The sequence below is a fragment of the Bombus vancouverensis genome, chromosome 3 (genome assembly GCF_051014615.1).
Source record: "Bombus vancouverensis nearcticus chromosome 3, iyBomVanc1_principal, whole genome shotgun sequence".
Classification (NCBI taxonomy): Eukaryota; Metazoa; Arthropoda; class Insecta; order Hymenoptera; family Apidae; genus Bombus; species Bombus vancouverensis.
In genome coordinates, this window is record NC_134913.1 from 2,062,714 (window position 1) to 2,081,393 (window position 18,680).

Genomic DNA, 18,680 nt, shown 5'->3' on the forward strand with positions numbered 1-18,680 from the left:
CCATTTAACTTGATGTGACAAAGAATGCACGGCTGTCACCAGCAGCGAGATTGTTCTCCTAACAATCTTCAATGAGAAACCTTTGTAAGTGTCTGTTGTCGATAACTAACGTTCCCCTACGGTTTATGTTAACTGATTTTGCAATTTACGATCATATTGGTCGTTGTGACCAGTGCTCAAAACAAAATCGATCGCGACCATTAATGGTTACGATGATTGGTTACGTCTGCGGTCTGCCTAAGGATCGCAAGTAGTTCAATGATGCATTGTCTTAAGGTTGTCCGCAGACTTGGTTACTCGTGACCATCAGTGGTTCTGACTAGTGGCCACAATTACCGATGACTACCGGTTGCTTGTCTCAGTCAATGATCGTAACGATTAATTCGATAAAACTGATTTCTAACAGTGCTTATAAGGAGAACTTTCAAAACCGGGAAGAAACGTGACATAGTCGCTGAAGGGAATTATTCAATGTAGCATTGCATTTTTTAAATATCTATGTAATAGCATATAATTATAGTATTAGTTTATTTAAATAAAAATCGCCTTACTTGTAATTTTTAGATAAATATGGATCTGCACCTGTCGGTCATCCGGAAGAGTCAGGTACGTTGGACGCAATCAAACACCGAGTCGAGTCCTTCATCTCGCGTATCTGGATCTTTCGTAATCCAGAACGTTCGTACGAAGAAAAATACTTTCCGGATTTCGCTCGATTTTTCACTTAATATTTTTTCAATTCGATACGAATAATCTCGTACTTTCGGAATGAATTCGTACATTTCCCATTTACATAATTATTAGCTAAATTCTATTTACAGGAAAATCGATACAACAATTAAACTCCTTTTTAAATATTTATTTATAGTGACCTTAATATCAACATATCTTTCTTATTTATGGAATTGCTATTCCATTATCGTCAATCTTAATATCGGACACAGGTCGATAAAACGAATTTTTGCAATATTTTCGTTTATTCCTTGAAATACTGGAGATATTTGAACTGAACTGAGTTAATGTAACAACGTATACGTACATGAGGTTCAAATGTTTGTCGATAAATTCAACAAGAATTTCGAGAAGTGCTACAGTTCAAGTGAAATTCTTTGCATTGATGAATTACCGATAAATTCCATCGCAGTGGGGTCGTAGACATACATGTAGACAGTGTGTGAAATACAAGAAACACAGATACGACATTAAATTATGCAAGTTCTATAGCTACAACACTATGGTTCTGCACAAACGATAAAACATTCTACAGTAAAAAAAGAACGTGTAATTGCAGTTTTTATATTTAAAAAATGAATAGAAAATTCCTAAATTTCACTACCAAGGATTTTCAACTCAATATATTCACCATTGAGAAACAGGCTTTTAAAATTGTGCGTAATCAATAACAACCTGACATTATCGATCGTCTTCATTATTTTAAGCTTCTGTAGCAGCTTGTGTTGTATAAACGTGTATGTTAATTGCAGACGTTAAGTGTTGAACGTAGCAAGTTTTAGGCACAGATGAATCTCGTGACGTCACGAAAAATGCATATCGAGTAGCGTACAATCCGGTTATTTTCGTGTTTATCGTGGTGAAACGCGAGTTTAGGTCGCGTGTCGTACGAAATCGTACAATATACCTATGTATATCCACTTGCAAGGAAGGTGAAAGCCTTGACGCGCTCGTCGTAAGAAGAAATTAAGATCGGCAAGTTGGATAATGCCTGCAACGACCCCCGGCATTTCAAAGGGCAACTAAAATCCCTTCGCGTGTCACACGGTCACCAATATCATCAAACTTTTACCGTTAACTAGCTGCTACGCGTCGGATATCAATTAAAGAAGATCATTGTTGTCAATTCGTTCTTATTTTATGAATTTCCACAATAAGTCTTTTTCCCCGAATTCGATGTTGTATTGAACGCTATTTCAAGTCGGAATTGCTTAATCGATTAATCACAGATAGAAAACAGATTAAATATAGAAAACTTTATTTTGTATGTGTAAATAGATGCATATGTACAAAATTTCATTCTATCGAATTTAGCTTTATCGAAATAATAGGTATTCAATAAAAGATTCATAATTCCGCTCAGGTAAAATACTTTAACTATAATATCTACAGAATTTCGTTCTAGTCACTTCATTGAAATTCAGTCACTGGTTAGCAAGCAGCGCTACTCATTACGAGGCGAATCGTAGTTTGCCTATTCTAGGTTGGACCAGAGACTGTTTGCGACATATCGACTAGAAAGGATCAAGGACTCCAATCGCGGCCCATAATTGCACGAGTGGGCTGCTCATCGTGAAAAAGAACTCGTTAGTGCATTTTCGGAAGTAACTCTCTCCAGTTGAGTTGGCCAATCAGCAAGATTTAATTTTTTCCTACGAAAGACGCAGTGCGCAATTTCCACAATGGAAATTTTCCATCAACTAGTCGAAGCACGCGAGCTCGTTAATAAATTTATGCATCTCGTTGAAACGTGCTTTTCTTGGTTGGCAAATACGCTCACGTCATTCGTAAAACTCATAAATTATTTTCTTTTACATGATGTTCAAATTACGCTTTCATCTAATTGAATATCGAATATTATTTGTTAGAGCGAGGAATCGCTATAACGTCATATTAATCGTATAATTTCTACGTTTTAACGAGTGCACGAATTTTCACTTATCGCTTCATCAATGTGGCGGCCCGTACATCGATCGTATTTACGATTATCTCTATTGACCCGGTGAAACCATTTCAATCTCCGAGTTGAGATTAACGCAATTAACTGCGATCCATTAAAGATTTTATAATCATTTAGTAGAACACTGACACTTTAATATTAATTGTGTTTACATGAAACACGATTATAAAAATTAAACATTACAATTGTGAAGATTATTCAAGCAAATTAATGTCTTTCGAAAGTTAGAAGGTTCAATTAATAGAAATATTTGAATAAAAGGAACAAGGAAAAAATAACGAGTGATTTCGGAATAAGCTTTTCTTTAAAAAGACTTTAAAACGTTAAGTCTTTTAAGACTTCAAAAACCTTTAAGACTCATCGTAAATTCGTAACTTTAAAGGTTTAGAAGTTCATTAAGAATTTAAAATTATTAAAGACGTTCGGTATTCGTGTTTAGTGTACACTAATTTTTCATTTTTCATATTTGCTAAAATCGTTATATTCTTTGGCAAAGATATATCATGATTATAGAAAATAAAAGCTTTGTCCTATAGTTAACGATTTGTAATAATTTCTGATTGTTAAAAATAAGAACGAACTGGTTATTTCCAAATAATAAAACTATGATACTAAGTAAGTGATTATACAAAAAATCGCAAATTACACTGAAATAAATTTTTCATTTCAAATTTTGAAAATTGGACGAGCTTGCTGACCTAAATATACAGGATTTGCGGGCTTATAAGTTCCATGTTACGTTGCAGAACCATACAATTTTATAGAATATTTTAGCGAATATAGTAGATCATCAATCATTTAATCCTTCAATGTCTGCGAAGTACAAGTGACAAAATTTACTAGGAAACTTTAGATAAATTGCATTATGCTACTATTTTACTCATAGAATATGGCTTGCATGGTTTTGTGGAAAGAAATGAGAGCCACGCTGTATATTATTAATCTCACTTTATATTTGCACGTTATCATTTTCTCTCTTACATAACATCATTATTTTCCATTGAAATGTAACTCAATGAGAGTTTCTCTGATACGAAGTTAGACATGAATCACTACATAATTCATCGCATAGAAGGAAATCTGGACATGAGATCTTTTTCACGCGACAGAAGAGCATTGAATGGTGTCAAAAAATCATTATCGAGCATATCAATCAATTTATCACTTTGCGGTGGGAGTATCTGCTCGTTAAAATGGAATTACTTAACCTCTTCCTAGATGTACTTACGGTGTACTTTTTTCCAATTATTAAATCTAAGAATAAAACGTAATCCAATCTCGCTTGTACGAAATGAAACTTCAATTAATTATATCGAGTTTTTACTTTTTATATCCAGTGTTCTCTGAGGAATTCTAGTTAAAAGGAAGTCTATTACGGTGTTTCAATGAAATTACCGAAGTATTAAAAATGAAAGTTATTGCTAATCGGGGGAAAGAAACATAATGTTGAAAAATATGAATAGATACAAGAAATGGATATAAAAATCAAAGTAACATCGGAGAACGAGCTTCTAATTACTCTGAGCAGTGTACTTTCACCAACAATGTAAATTCGTTAATGAATATTGCTTGATCCCTTATTGGCTTATGCTGCTTTTCATCCACCTCTTCCGTCGCAACCTTTAATTCCGTCTTTAAAAAGCGCTCATCAAGTGACACAGATGTTTACTTTGACTTCGAAGCGGATGACCATGCTGCTGTTACTCAGTACCTGAATGGTAGGATTTAGGATGATAAATTCAGGGATATTTCTATTTCGAGGCGGTTGTACTCCTTGCGAACATATCAACAACTCCATTAAGTTCATTTCGAAATATACACACACATGTTTGTTATACATCGTTTAAAAAGAGATAATGATTTATCTCGGAAAATGCCTAAAATGATAAAGATAATAAAAACATTCCCAGAAGTAATTCCAAACAAGTGAAAATTTCACCAGCTCCCTATTTCTTGAAAATCGAACATGTAATAGTTGTTCTGGATTATTCTAGTTGTTTTAAATATTGTTGTGAAATATTATTTCAATATCCTATTTAGTTTAGGTACGAATTTGGAAAAACTGTACACATAAGACACTGGACATTTCTCATTATTTTGAGCAATAGTATACAGTAAAGGGTTCTCTTTTTTTAGTAGCAGTTCATCTGTAGAACAACCAGAATAAAAAATTTGAAGACCGGAACACGAATACAAGGGTGTACACATATTCCAAAAAAAAAGAACCCTCTATATTATTGCTGTCAAAATGAAGAGAAGCGTCCACTGTCTTACTGGGTACAGTTTTTTCGAATTATTTCCTAAACTAAATATGATATTGAAATAACGCTTTGGAAGAATGTAGAACAAACGTAAAACAACTTGGAACAGGAAAAAAGAAAAGATACGAAAATTAATAAATGGGAAGTTAACTTCATACAGTTTAAAAACTTCGGTTAGAAAAACTCTTTCTCGTTCTTTGTATTTATCAGATACATCCCAATTATCAGTTTCCCAAGATGTTGTAAAATTATTTAAATGGATAAAAGATAGACACATTTGTGAAAGCAGAATACATCGAAGGCCTTTTCAAATCAAAACTCATATTCCTTTTTAATGAAACTAACATTAAAAAGCTCCCAGAATAGAGAACTAGTAGGGAGAAAGTAATAGAAAGCAACGTGCATTAGCTGATTAAACGAAGTAGCGGAAGATTGTAGCAAATTAATATGTTTTAATGTTCATAAAATGGACATTACTTCCTAGGTTAATTTGGTATAAATACTAACGTTACTAACGAAGAAGAATTTATCAGACGACAATGTAATAGACTAAAAAAAATATCCAACATCATACACTTTACCTTTAGGTTGTGCAAGAAGCTGAGAGACAGAGGAAGAAAGGGGAGAAAACAGATTGAAATGGAAAGAAAAAAAGAGAGATTGATGATAGTTATAGTGTAACGAGTGCACCTCACGCGACACAGCTCGAAACCCAGAATTATCGATTTTTGTAGCCAGCAGTTACGTCTCTACATAAAACATTAATATCACTTTGGCGTATCCTAATGTGAATATATGCATAATATTATATATATATCGCACGTTTTACGACATCTGGCTGATACCATCAAAACCTGTCCAAAATTATTCTTTAAGTATAGCGAAATATATACAAGTTTTCGATACCGAAGCTACAGCTACCAAACCAGTCAATATGACTATCAAATCTTCTGTTTTCGCAGTTACTAAAAATACACAAGTGTCTTTGGTAATATTAATCCCCAGGAGAATGTGACAGATGTTTTAATTTGTTAAAAAGAAATTCTAATCCTTCGTTATGTTACCATTATTTCAACGAAATTTTCGTAAGGTAATATTCAAAGTAATGTTTCCATGTTCAAGTAACGCGTGAAAAGTTTAAGGAACTATAAAAGGTGTTAAAGAAGAAATAGGCTGCAAGCTACGGCCCTTAAACCGAAAAATATGTGTGAGCGTGTAATAAAAAGGTGAAGTTAATTACATTCTAGTGGTCACGCAAGTGCGTGCGTGTCGCTAATGAAGAATAACCCAAGAGTGCTCTTATTTTGACATTTTCGACACAGTTTATCAGACAACATTTGCAGATATCGTAACTATTAAGGATTAATAACGATTATTATCTTCTTTTTATTTTTGTATAGTTACTCCAGTGAATAATATACAGGATGTTTCCGAATTGATATTATATAATAATTTAAAAGTGGATGAATCTACATGAAAAGGCAAGTTGAAAATACTAATAAAGCAACATCTTTTCGTACAAAGATACTTATGCTTCTTTTGTTCTTGAATAAACCGATGTTGAAAATTCATCGATACTAGAGTACACTATAGACTAGTTTTTTATTGCATTTGTGTTCAGAAACGTTACCAATATCCCTGCTGTATCGATCGTTATGGTAAAATAGCCAATATGATCCCTGGACGTGCATTGATGGATTTTTGCTTATGGAGTCAAATTTCTTGTGTACTGCGAGCTGAATACGAGTAGAGAACCGCTCAAAGAGAAGATTCTTTTTGCATTGGAACGTTTGAAAAATGGAAATACCCTGAAGAACGCTTACAGACGTACAATACGCAGAACATAATTGTAAACCATAGTGCATTCTAATAAAGTTTTACACACTGTATGCTCCATTAAATCTCAGAATTTTTTCGTTCTTATACAATTTCAATTTTTTAACATTTGCATATATCAGTGTTTCTCTTGTTGAATTTGGCGAAGTAAAACTGTTACAAATTAAATTTATTTGAAAAAATCTCTACACGAAAAATGTCACTCCACATTTTTGATCGATTTTCTCACATAGAATGATCGTGATGCAACTTCGTTTCGGTCCATATCACTAATTCTAAAACATTCTGTATAACTGCGCTTACCGTTACGTTACTTTAAATGTTACTAGGGAGTGACACAGAGCGTACGTAATTGTTGATTAAATTACCAAGACAGCTGCTACAACTGCAGAAACTTTGCATATCAAGCAGAAATATTAATTACATGATTCACACGTTAGGCAAATCGGTAGTAGCAGCCTGGTAGCTTAATGAAATTTCGTGAAATCGACGTTGTGACAAATGTTAAAATTGTACGATATAAACGAGGCATGTGAAATACAAGAGAATGTCGAGTTAAAATCTTAAAAGCAAGTGGTGTAAATATCATCGAATCTTTTAATTCTTAAACACGTTTCGATCGTTAATCCGAATTGAGTCAATATTAGTAAATATTAACGAAATAGCTAAACAAAAAGATTTTTGATAAAACAATTATAATATTAAAGTAATCGATCTATCGCCGTATAATTAGTCAGTCGTATTTATATTTTCATGATCGTCACAGTATTGTAAATAGATGTATATATCGATCATTTGAAATAGCGACCGTATTTTTATTTTAAAACCTGGTCTTAAGTCTTTTAGCATATCCAAACACAACAGCACCAATTGCGCGCAATGTAAATATTTTAACAGCAAAGTCTCGTAGAATACAAACGAAGGATGGTGGTTGTATGTACAATAACATTTCCTGTTTCGCCAACTTCCCATTCGTGGTAGGTACTGTTCTAAAACGGACAAACGTCACACAACATGAAATATATTTCTTCTTCTTTTATTCTACATAATGTAAACTTCTTGCATGCTTAAATGACTTATGCAAATCGAGAAGAAAGACATTTTGTATTATATACTAAATAGCAACAAATATAATTTCACAAAGCTACTATAGTTTAGTTTCTCTTAAAAGTTTTAGATAATTATAGCGCGCTCTAGTTTTAATATCACAATATAAAATATTTTCGTTTTTATCTTTTATAGTAACATGCGAGGTGAGTAGGATCGTGCTCAAGAGGACGTTTTTTATTAAGAATATTCTCGAATCGTGTAAATAGGGACGAAGTAGTGCGTGAAATCGTGGCGACCTATAGCTATATTTCTTTCATTAAAATTATTTCTAACCGAATTATTTAATTGTACCAAAGTATTATTAAATTTTTATGAAGGGGTGATAATAATTTTGATACAAACGTGAGTATTCGAGAAAATCGCTGCAATTGGGTACGGAAGTTATTGCAGAAACAAATATACCTTTTCCAAAAACAGAAAAACGAACCCTTAATTATTATATTAAATTAAACCGGTTTAATAGTTCAAAATTGCTAAAACACAGTAAAATATTTTTCTCAAACATCAAGTTTTATCAGTTTTCGAGAATGAAACACAGATAATTTTGCATGGTACTTAATTTCGAATGGTTTGAGTTCTGATTACAATTTTTACTTCTATCAGTTCGATAAGAAACAAAGTTTCTTTCGATCTAAAGAAATCATTGAACGATAGGAAGTTCGGAGTTGTAAAGATGTAAATAAACGTAGAAAAAAATCGTCGGTAAAACATAACACAATTGGTTAAGAACAAAAACAAAGCTGTATTTTGCAGAGCATAACAGAAGGGTGGTTAAGAAAGCAAATCGCGTATGAAACACTAATTATATTTTGTAACACACCGTTGTTACGGTTGTATATGTGTAGACTATCATAAATATTTGAACACCTGGTACAATTTGATCAAAAAATTGGTATTTTCTCCCCCATATTTTCTCTACTGTTAATTCTTTACTTCTTCTTATAACTGGAATAAAATGATCTGCTAAAAAGCTGAAATAAGAAATATATTTGTATCGCTCTAGTCTTACGTCTACCCGCAATGAATAGTTAAGGCTTCATAAAATATGTATAAACTTTTAGGATGTGACTAGAAACATTCGGACGAAGCAACGTCGAATAGAGATCTAAAGTCATGGAATTTTTAACAAGAATCGCTTCTATTATGAATCCTTTAAGTTTTATTCACATTCAACTAATTGTCTCTTTATTTATACTAATAGATATGAATTGTTGTTTTCGTCGATACGACATACCACTATCTGTCAACATCTACCAAGAATACGTATAACTAGCTAAGATGAGGTCAGGGACCAAAATTAGATCAAAATATGTATTATTGTATATATGTATATTTGCAATAATTTGGAAGTGTCGAAATACTCATGAAGGGTAATATAAGTGTACACACGAAGATCGCGTACATAGGAATCGCGGAAACTAGTAGTACCAGGTTCCCCGGCCTGCTAGGGTAAAGCTGGGTCGCGGTTCTATCGATCTCCGCCCACCTGGAGACCTCTCTCTACCTCTGGCTCGTACTCGATGGTTTACAGGATGAACGTTGGGCCTAAAAGAAGGATAGAGGGGTGTAGGCAGAGGTGACAGGACATAAAAGGAAGGCAGAATACAGAGAGGGCTACGTAGCAGAAAGATTGCACGTATTATACTTATAGGGAGTGTGCTACATGCTTATGTACACCGGCCGCCCTCCACAAAGGTTACGAGAAAAAGCTCAGACAACAATGAGCGTTTCGCCGGCAAGTCGAGGAAAGTGACGCGCGCACAATGGCAAAAAACGAGGCGAAACGAGATGGCAAACTTCGTGCCTAGCTTACTATTTCACGAAGAGCCGCTCATCGGACATATTCCTAACCTTTACACCGGCGGCTCTTTTCTCCTTCTACTCAACCTTTTTCCTCGTTGCTCGAGAAACAAATCGAATTTTCTATCGTCATTATTCCTTCTCCGCGAATAAAGACTATACAACGAGCAGGAACAAAAGGGAACGATATATCGTTCCTAACAAAGGTGCTATAAATAATTCCAGACAATCAGAAGAACATTAGTGGTTGTTCTAATTAATGAAAGACGACCAACTAAAAACGCGCAAAACATAATTACAATGCCGATATTGTATCTTCACATTTGATACGTATATGTAATTTCACATTTTTATGAATACAATTTAATAAAAAAAATATATGCATCTTCAAATTTATCATAAATGCATAAAAACCCGCGATCTAATTATAACAAGCATCCAAAATATTTGTTATATTTCTAGACGTGTGAAAGAACTTCTTTGTCCTAGTTTCGAGCTACACTAAATCATGAAAAGAAAGTTATGCAACGTGTCATAAAGAAGAAAATATATTCAGACTAATTATACAAGAGTACGATTAAAACTTTTCCACTTAACGTTAGTATCAACGTGTCATTCCAATTTTTTCCTTCGCTTTTCTTATATCTTTAACGTTTTGAGTATAATTGAAAAGGACACAATAGTAATCGATCAAGTGGTCAACTTGAATTTCAAATTGCTTTCAAACAGATACAGACAAGTGAATTGAAAATAATTGGGCTTATACATTTTACTCGATTATAGGATTACACACGTAGATGTGTTAGAATAGCTATGGTGATCTTGTGCACGAGAATTCGTCTCTCTTTCACGTTTCGCTATTACGTATACGTTTGAATGGCGCGGAACGCGGAGGAGTAAAAATAAGTAGAATGGAAACATTTACGGAGGATGTAGTCAACAGAATATCTGTCTTATAAAACTTGTCACAAAATCGGGTAACGAACGCACGACAAGACAAATTAGTATCATTTGATGTTGTCGAAAACTTTGTTTTCAAATCGACCAATTTTCTTGAAACTTGTCGTTTGTTACTTCGTGTATGCTCTATTTCTTCGAAATACGTCGTGCAAACATTGTGAAGATTAATCATTCTGGAACGACCATTTCTATTCGAAATATTACTCACATCCTATCAACATATATTTGTTACAAATGTGTATCGAATAATTCTTTTATGCAATCTGCATATGCGCCGTTTCATCTTTCGGTGGTTTATCATTAATTTCATATACATGTTTTAACATATATACATTATACATACACACCCATTCCTCTGTATTATGAATATTATACTATCTTATATTATATTATATTATATTATCTTGCTTTCCATGTTTCACACAGAATATGGAAAATGTGAAAAAGTAACTTTGTATTTACTACTACGTACTAAAGAGCAAAATATATAATTTCATAAAGCAAGAAAATTTCAATCTTAACTGAATTGAGTCGTTAAATTATTATTATCATTACGTTGAAATCAATACTTTTCACTTAACTGTTTATTCTACGTCTGTATATTTTGTTTTAGAGACATAAACTCAATCGCACATGTCCTCATTAGGTACCCAGCATTCATATCCACGTATGCGTGTAAACATCATGTGGAATGACGTTAGTTCTGGATATGATGTGTACAAATGTGACGATGCGGTTACGGTGAATAGAGGCGAGAATTAATTCATTATAACATTTGGATTTTGATGTGCCACAGTTACAAGAGAACTAAGAAATCAATATCCTTTTACGTCTCAATGACGTGTCTACAGTCTACACGTAGTGAAGTTATGACGTATTTGCTACCAAGGTAACTAAGGACTTATAAATCAGATCAGTGAGAGCGATTAATCGAAAAATTGAGCTGCTTGACCTCTTATTGGTCAAATGCATAGCGAGCACAAGATGCTAACTTCCGTTATAACAGCTTTCTATACTAAACGAAGCTTTATATTAAAACAAAGAATATTTAGAAAAATTTATATAAAATTAATTCACAGTTATACGAATAGTATTATATTTTCATTAAAAGAAGGAACATACTTTAATATTTTACATACTTATAATTAATATTTATATAAAATGAAATTACAATAGTAGCTTTTAAGAGTTTAACTGTACAAAAGTTGAAAATTCTCCGGTGGTTTTACACTATCACAATTAATAAAGTCACCTTGCATGTGTATGTTATTTTTAGTCTTTGAATATATGTCGATTAACGATTATGAACGATTATTATGCGTGTGTAGAAAATTTTGTATGCATGAAATAAATAAATTTTACACGACGGCGTAAAATATTTTGCAACTTCACGCTCGCATATATATCGTACCTAAATATTAAATTATGAAGTGCAATTATTATGACGAAAAGTTTGAAATATTAAATTGCATGATCTCCTACCTTATTGGGTTTTCTGCGCGTATTTTGCCAGTATTGAGCCGCACACCTGAAACAAGCAAAGTATGTAAAATATCCGATGTATCGAAGCATCCATTTTTCAAATCATATTTATAAAAATATGAGTTTTCATAAATATCCGCAATTTAATTATAACTTGTGAAACGAAATAAAAATGGAACAGATTAGATTAGGGAATAGATTTCCAACTGTGTCACTTTTTTCTTGCAAATTAACGATATAAATATTTTCAATTTCGTAGAATTACTTTAGAAAGTGACATGGATATTCCACAAAAAACTTGAGGAGTGACAAATTGAAATTAGGCCAAAGTATCTAGCTATGTAGATGGTTAGACTAGATTATATTAATTTAAACTCCGCATAGATAGCACACGTGTATACACTGCGGTATGCTTTTAATTTACCATAAGCAAAATACTCGTTCGTTGGTCATCAACTATCACTCCATCTAACGCTCCTCAGATTAGACGTAGTACGTGCTCTTTCATGAAAAATCTCGCGTATTACACAGCAAAGCGCTGCTCACTGATGGAACCACTCGTGCGGATATGTTCCTCTTTCCGCTAGCTTTTTACAACGGTAAGGTAGCTGACATGCTGACTCTTTTCCACATATTTTGCAATCACATGTTTCTCCATTTCATACTTAAAATACACACTGCATCTAGTTGTACATTCAAACGACGAATCGCAGAAGTTGGTTGCGGTTTTAAAAAATTCTTTGCTATAATTTTATTCGTTAAAAGACTGTCGTTACGGCCGTGATACATGGCAAGATCAATTGTAGCCGAATTCAAACTAGCTTCGTTAATTAAACTCCGAAATCGATTCCAATACCGGAAGGAAACGTACGCGACATGCCGTACAGTGACAAATTATCTTAACGTGCTTCGATAACTAGTTAATTAGTGCCAACGAGTAATTTCAACTGAAATTCAGTTGAATCGAAGTTTATTTTTCAATTTGTAAAATTATACAGAGATCTGTATAGAAATATTTGCCCATGGCGTGTTCGATTAACTTTTTTAGTAAAACTATGCAAAGACCAATACTTTCACAGATTGTTTAAAATTATACTAAAATTATGCCGAAGATACAGGGTATTTCATTTAAATCCATCCAACATCACGAATAGTTTTGAAATTGTCGATGATACTGAAAAATATTTCAAATAACAGTCGAATGGTTTTATCTGAAACCTTGAGGATACAACACGTTCTGAGAGTGGCAGAACACGAAAACTAGGGAACAAAAATGACCGAAACCTTGACAGACTAGTTTCAAATTCTCCAAGATATAAAACTATGAACAATCTGCTTTTATTCGAAAATAGTTCGAAATTCTCGATCGTGTCAGAAACCATGTTAGCAATGTGTGCCAAAACATTAGGCAGCTAAAATTATGTGTTTCATCGAACCGCTGATTGTGAGAGGCTCGAACGCTGTCAGCGCTGAATCATCCCATAAAATCACTTAACGTTCTGGCCTGCAAATCTTAAAAACAAATCTTCGAAAAGTTATAGTGGACGTATGGAACTCATAAAATTATTATACAACTAGAGAATTAAGAATTAAGCTACTAAATTTCAGGTTGCGTGTAATAATTTTTTAAAGATTCTTTTAGACACCCGAAATTCCAGCAACTTCAGTCTTAGCTTACACTCCCTCGTCAATTAGCATATAAATGAATTCATTTAAATTCAATAAAGTTCTTTGCTACGATCTCATTCTAGTTCATAAAAGTGCCGGGCGCACAATGGAGAACTCTACTGTGACGACTGCTCATTTTCTCTTCTATCTCCTTGCAAATCCAGAAAAGGATTAATTACGCAATTTTCTCCAATTGTACAGTTACATGAAATAGTTCAGCTTAAGTTTGAATCAAATGAAAAGTATAAACTTTATTAAATATTAATTATTTGTACTTATTATAAATGAAATAATCGAATTCTTAATAAAGTTTTCAACACCACAATATATTATATAAGTATTAAGTTCCTAAAACCATTTTCTAATACTGTCTTCGTTGGCTAAGGCTCTAGGCAGTAATATTCTCGCAAATTATTTTTAAAACTGGTATAAGGGAAAGAATTTATATAAGAATCTATATCAGTGTCGACTCGTCCGGCCATTACGAAAAGAATTTCATCTATTTAATTCTTTAATTTACATTTATAAATTATAAATACTCCTTCGTTACTGGATAACCAAGAGAATACATAATATCTCAAATTCACTATTTTAGGCCATATTCCTCTTCCCCATTTTCCCCAATTCCCTATTACGTCCAGGCTTATCATTTATTTGTACCTTTATTATGAAAGGATGAATGTCGGATGTTGTGAATCTTGCTTGCAGTATTAAAGGTATATTTCTGATTACACTGTTTCAATAGCACTATTCATAAATCAAAGTATATAGTCGAAATGACTCGTTGCTTCAAATTGCCATTTGTTATCTTTATTCGAAATAAAATTTACTCAAGCTTAGCTGGGATAAATTAAAATTCTTTTAGTTTTCATTTTTACGGAAAGGAGTACGAAAACTGTTTGCTCGGATATTTTTACAGGCCAACGTATATTAATTACGAACACGTGTATATGTAATCCTATATGTACGCTAAAGCCATTTCGTATTTGTATGGCTTAATTAGTTTTCTCGTAAATTTTAAATTCCACAGCGTAAAAGCTATCGGGAGAGAAGAAAGAGTCGGATAGAATTATTTTTATACGTATATGATGAGGAGAGGCGTGTACCGAATGCACGTGACTACGCTGGGAAATATTTAAAAGAGAAAAAGTCACTGGTTCTGTAATCGAGTGAAGCATCAAGCGAAGGGCTCTAATTTTGTGGCTGTGACCGTGACGGCACATGGTTGGACGAACACACGGGATAAAGTAAATTGCCATGAAATAAATCGTCGTCGGCGGAAATGCCTGTGTGGTTTGAGATTTATTGTGCCCGACAGAGCAGCCTCTTATTCGATTTTTCCTTTGAGAATCAAAAGTAAATGAACGAAACCTTAGACGGTCTGCATTTTTATTTTTTACCAAACCAAATCATATCGCTCGAAATTTTTGTCGTCTCTTTCGATCGTAACTCTGATTGTTTCAAACGCGTACATTCTTATACTCAAACTCTTTTCGTATATGTGTATCAGGATCTTTTCTGTAACACGTAACTTGTGACTCGTAAAATTTCACCGATGTTATTAATTGAATCGCGTCTGGCTTTTTCAGGCGTGGAGTATGACTATAGCACGAAGCAAAGGAGGAAACGATGACAGTAACTCATCCACTCATTTATTCCCTATGCGCTCGAGGATGCACTGTAGCACCATTACGATCACTTACGCTTGGACTACAAAGTGTTTAACCAGCGTTGTGTTCACCTGGTAGAGTTTCGTTAATAAAATATTATATCGATCTGAAAAGTGATGATGCTAGTTTATGGTACCTCAAAGGAGCGTTCGAATTAAGGCTGGTTTATAGCGCCATTCTGTGGGTTTCTAACGCTATCGTGACAATTTCGTTCGAACAAAGTTATCGTACGATCGCGTTCGATACCCCGCTATAACGCGAAGGATTTCTAGATGTTCTATATAATGTTATATCATATAAATAGGATTTGTCATCCTTAAGGGAACAATTAAGTATCTCTCCTTATTTTTAATGATACTGGGAAACGTTTAACGCCTAAATGCTTTGGAAGGAAGAATTTTACGAAGAAAATTGTCCTTCCAAGGTCTTCTTTCATTTGTTTTAAGATCGTCTTTGCTTCTGTGACAAAGGAGAATGTGCAGCTACAAGTGTAGCAGCGGCGAATGTGTTAAAAGAAATTATTTTTCCACAATATCTCTCCTTTGACACCACTCAGACTGTTTTAAAACTGTTTCTCAGTATCGATTGAAGTAATTTAAAAATATTCCAGAGAGACGTTCAGTTATTCGATTGAGGGTAAAACACCCTGTATTATAGAACGCAAGGCGTCGTATTTCCCTCGCCATTGATTGTCTCTTTTGGTTCGTTCACGCAGCTGACTGCTAAAGCTAACTTGGTCAAACTGTTTGTGTTTTGACAGCTTCAGATACGTACCGTGTCAGTCAAACAAAGCATTCTTAATGAAAATGACCGATAAGCTATAACGCATGCATGGTCATTGTAATGTCTGCATGTAGCGGTGTTTGTCTGAACAGAATTACAATGATGTCCCGTTAATATCGGCTTCGTCATCGTCTCCAATTCTCGGAAATAATCTAAGCGAGGGACACGGAGAATGAGACTGAACGTGAAAAGAAAAATCACAATTTAATGGAAATGAAGAAAACCTGCAGTCTTCTTTTTACAATTAATGTTGGTTTTTATTATTTATTATATGTCTGACGTTAAATAGAGATTCTCAGACTAATGATCAGTTTCTCATAAATATAATTACGAACGCTTTTAGATTAGTCAAATTTTAGAACAAACTATTTTAGCTCGTTAAAAATGGTTGTCGTATCTCAAAGAGTCTTTTAAATTGGCCTTACTTAGCAAATTTTCCGTTCAACCGCCTATCGAAGAATCTCCAGTTTTCGACCATGAAGTAAGACGGAAGTAAACACTTAAAAAGCCTAGTTAATTATAGTCGATTTTTATTCAAACATTAACGAACGACATATAGATAGAAAGAGAGATATATTGCAAAATAACGTTCTATTATTTTCACGGAAATCTGGACATTCGATAAATGAAATTTAATGCAAGTTCTTTGAAATTTCAGTTCGAGGAGTAATTTATCAACTGTTTCATTAACGACGCCTAATACAAACCAAAGCGATGAAAGTAAGTACTTACAACCCACGCCCAAATAGGACGGAAAAACGCGGCAATGTGGTATAATTGAAGTTTAATTACACTGAGTAACGTTAACTATAGTTTCGCGTAGTAAACTTTTCGTCGAGTATAAAACGAAATTAACGTTTAGCCTGTTTTAGCTTCGGTGAGAAAGATGGAAGATATAACGTATGCAAAATTAATCTTCCTTGTAAGATCATTTACGTCGTCAAACCTACAATTACGGTAAGAATATTATATTCTTATATTTCTTCGGATTTCCGAAATTTTTTAAGGAGTTGTGTATCAAATTAATCGCGACGAAAATTAATAATTTCAATTTTTCATTCGAACGATAAATAAAAAGTAAACTTTTCGTAAGACTGACATAGGTATCGATAAGTTTACTATATATAGGTAAAACAAATTGAATAAAATTCAATAGCTATATAAAATTTTGTATAATTCTATTTTGCTGATCATCTGACAAATAGATGAGACGTAACAGTAATAATATTTCCGTGGATACTAGACGGTATGAATAAATAGTATTCGTACGAGCGGTAAAGAAATGGATCGGTGGCTGAAATATTTGAAATACTCGATATTGCCAAATATGAAAGTATCTGCAAGGATGAAACGCTTAACGAGCATCTTGGCTGCGTAGAGGACGCAATGGAAGGGGCGTTGTCGACGAAAAGGATGAAAGGAGGGGATGAAGAGAAGGCCGAATCGGCAGCAGAAAAGCAAAGGGTGCAAGGCGCCGGCGTGAGGGCAATCCGACGCAATGCGGGCAGCGCGACGAGAACCAGCAATCAAGGATCAAGCCTTCGATGCACGATTCCTTCATCGATGTATTAATTTCTAATCGACAATCTGATATGTCGAAGGTGCCACGCTTCTGCCAACTTTACCTTATAACTTCTTTACAGTATACTCGTCAAAGCGTAACTAAAATATCAGAGGTTCTACGACACAACGATATAACAATTTTCTTTTTATATTTCGATTATTTGATTTTTAGAAATGTTTAAGGTTGACTGTTTCTGTGGTAGACAATTTTGTTCTGTTCAATTTTCAATTTCTTCAAAATTTTCAATTTTGCCAAACTGCTGCCATTTATAAAGAATTGAGATTCATCATAAAAATCCGACATTATATTTCAAGCAGTAAATGCTGCTTTACGAATCACGAAGAATTTTTTATTTTAAACTGTTCAGTTCCTATCGGAACTGGTGTCTATCTATCGATGTTCTAAAAGAAAAGGTTTCTTACACAGCGAATAAATTCTCCATTGTATGGAACTTTTTCTTTGAAGAGGTTAGCAGGTAAAGATACAAGCTGTTAATATCATCTGGAGAAGTCTGTACTTTTTATAATTACTCGTGGAAGAAATCACTTTATCTATCTTTGGATGGTCCAAGGTTAGCCCTTTAACGCGAAGTCTAATCTATTGCGAAAAGACATCGATGTGTCAGATAGCGCAGCAGCTGGCTGTGTACCAATCGACTCATTCCTCTTAGGCAGCATCCAGCGCGTTAGCTTTGTTTGCGGGTAGATTAAACGGCGAAGATGAGTTAAGTCGCAATGTAAATTGATTGTAACGTGTATAATGATCGCTTATAGTAAAATTAGTGACGAGTAAAACCGTTATTTTTTAATAAACTCGGAATACGTTCGAGTAACAAATGTAGTTCTCGGACAAGT

The 18,680-nt window shown here is 33.9% G+C and overlaps 2 protein-coding genes across 3 annotated transcripts in view; both read right to left on the minus strand.

Moving 5' to 3' along the window:
- Nca (neurocalcin homolog) overlaps positions 1-18,680 on the minus strand; it is a 79,915-nt gene that overhangs the window by 44,046 nt on the left and 17,189 nt on the right. The window lies entirely within an intron of this gene.
- The window catches only part of LOC117164163 (neuronal calcium sensor 2), a 70,674-nt gene that overhangs the window by 34,946 nt on the left and 17,048 nt on the right, over positions 1-18,680 (minus strand). The window contains exon 2 of the mRNA XM_033347054.2: positions 12,142-12,187. The gene's annotated coding sequence lies outside the window, so the exon portion shown is untranslated. The remainder of the gene's footprint in view (positions 1-12,141; positions 12,188-18,680) is intronic.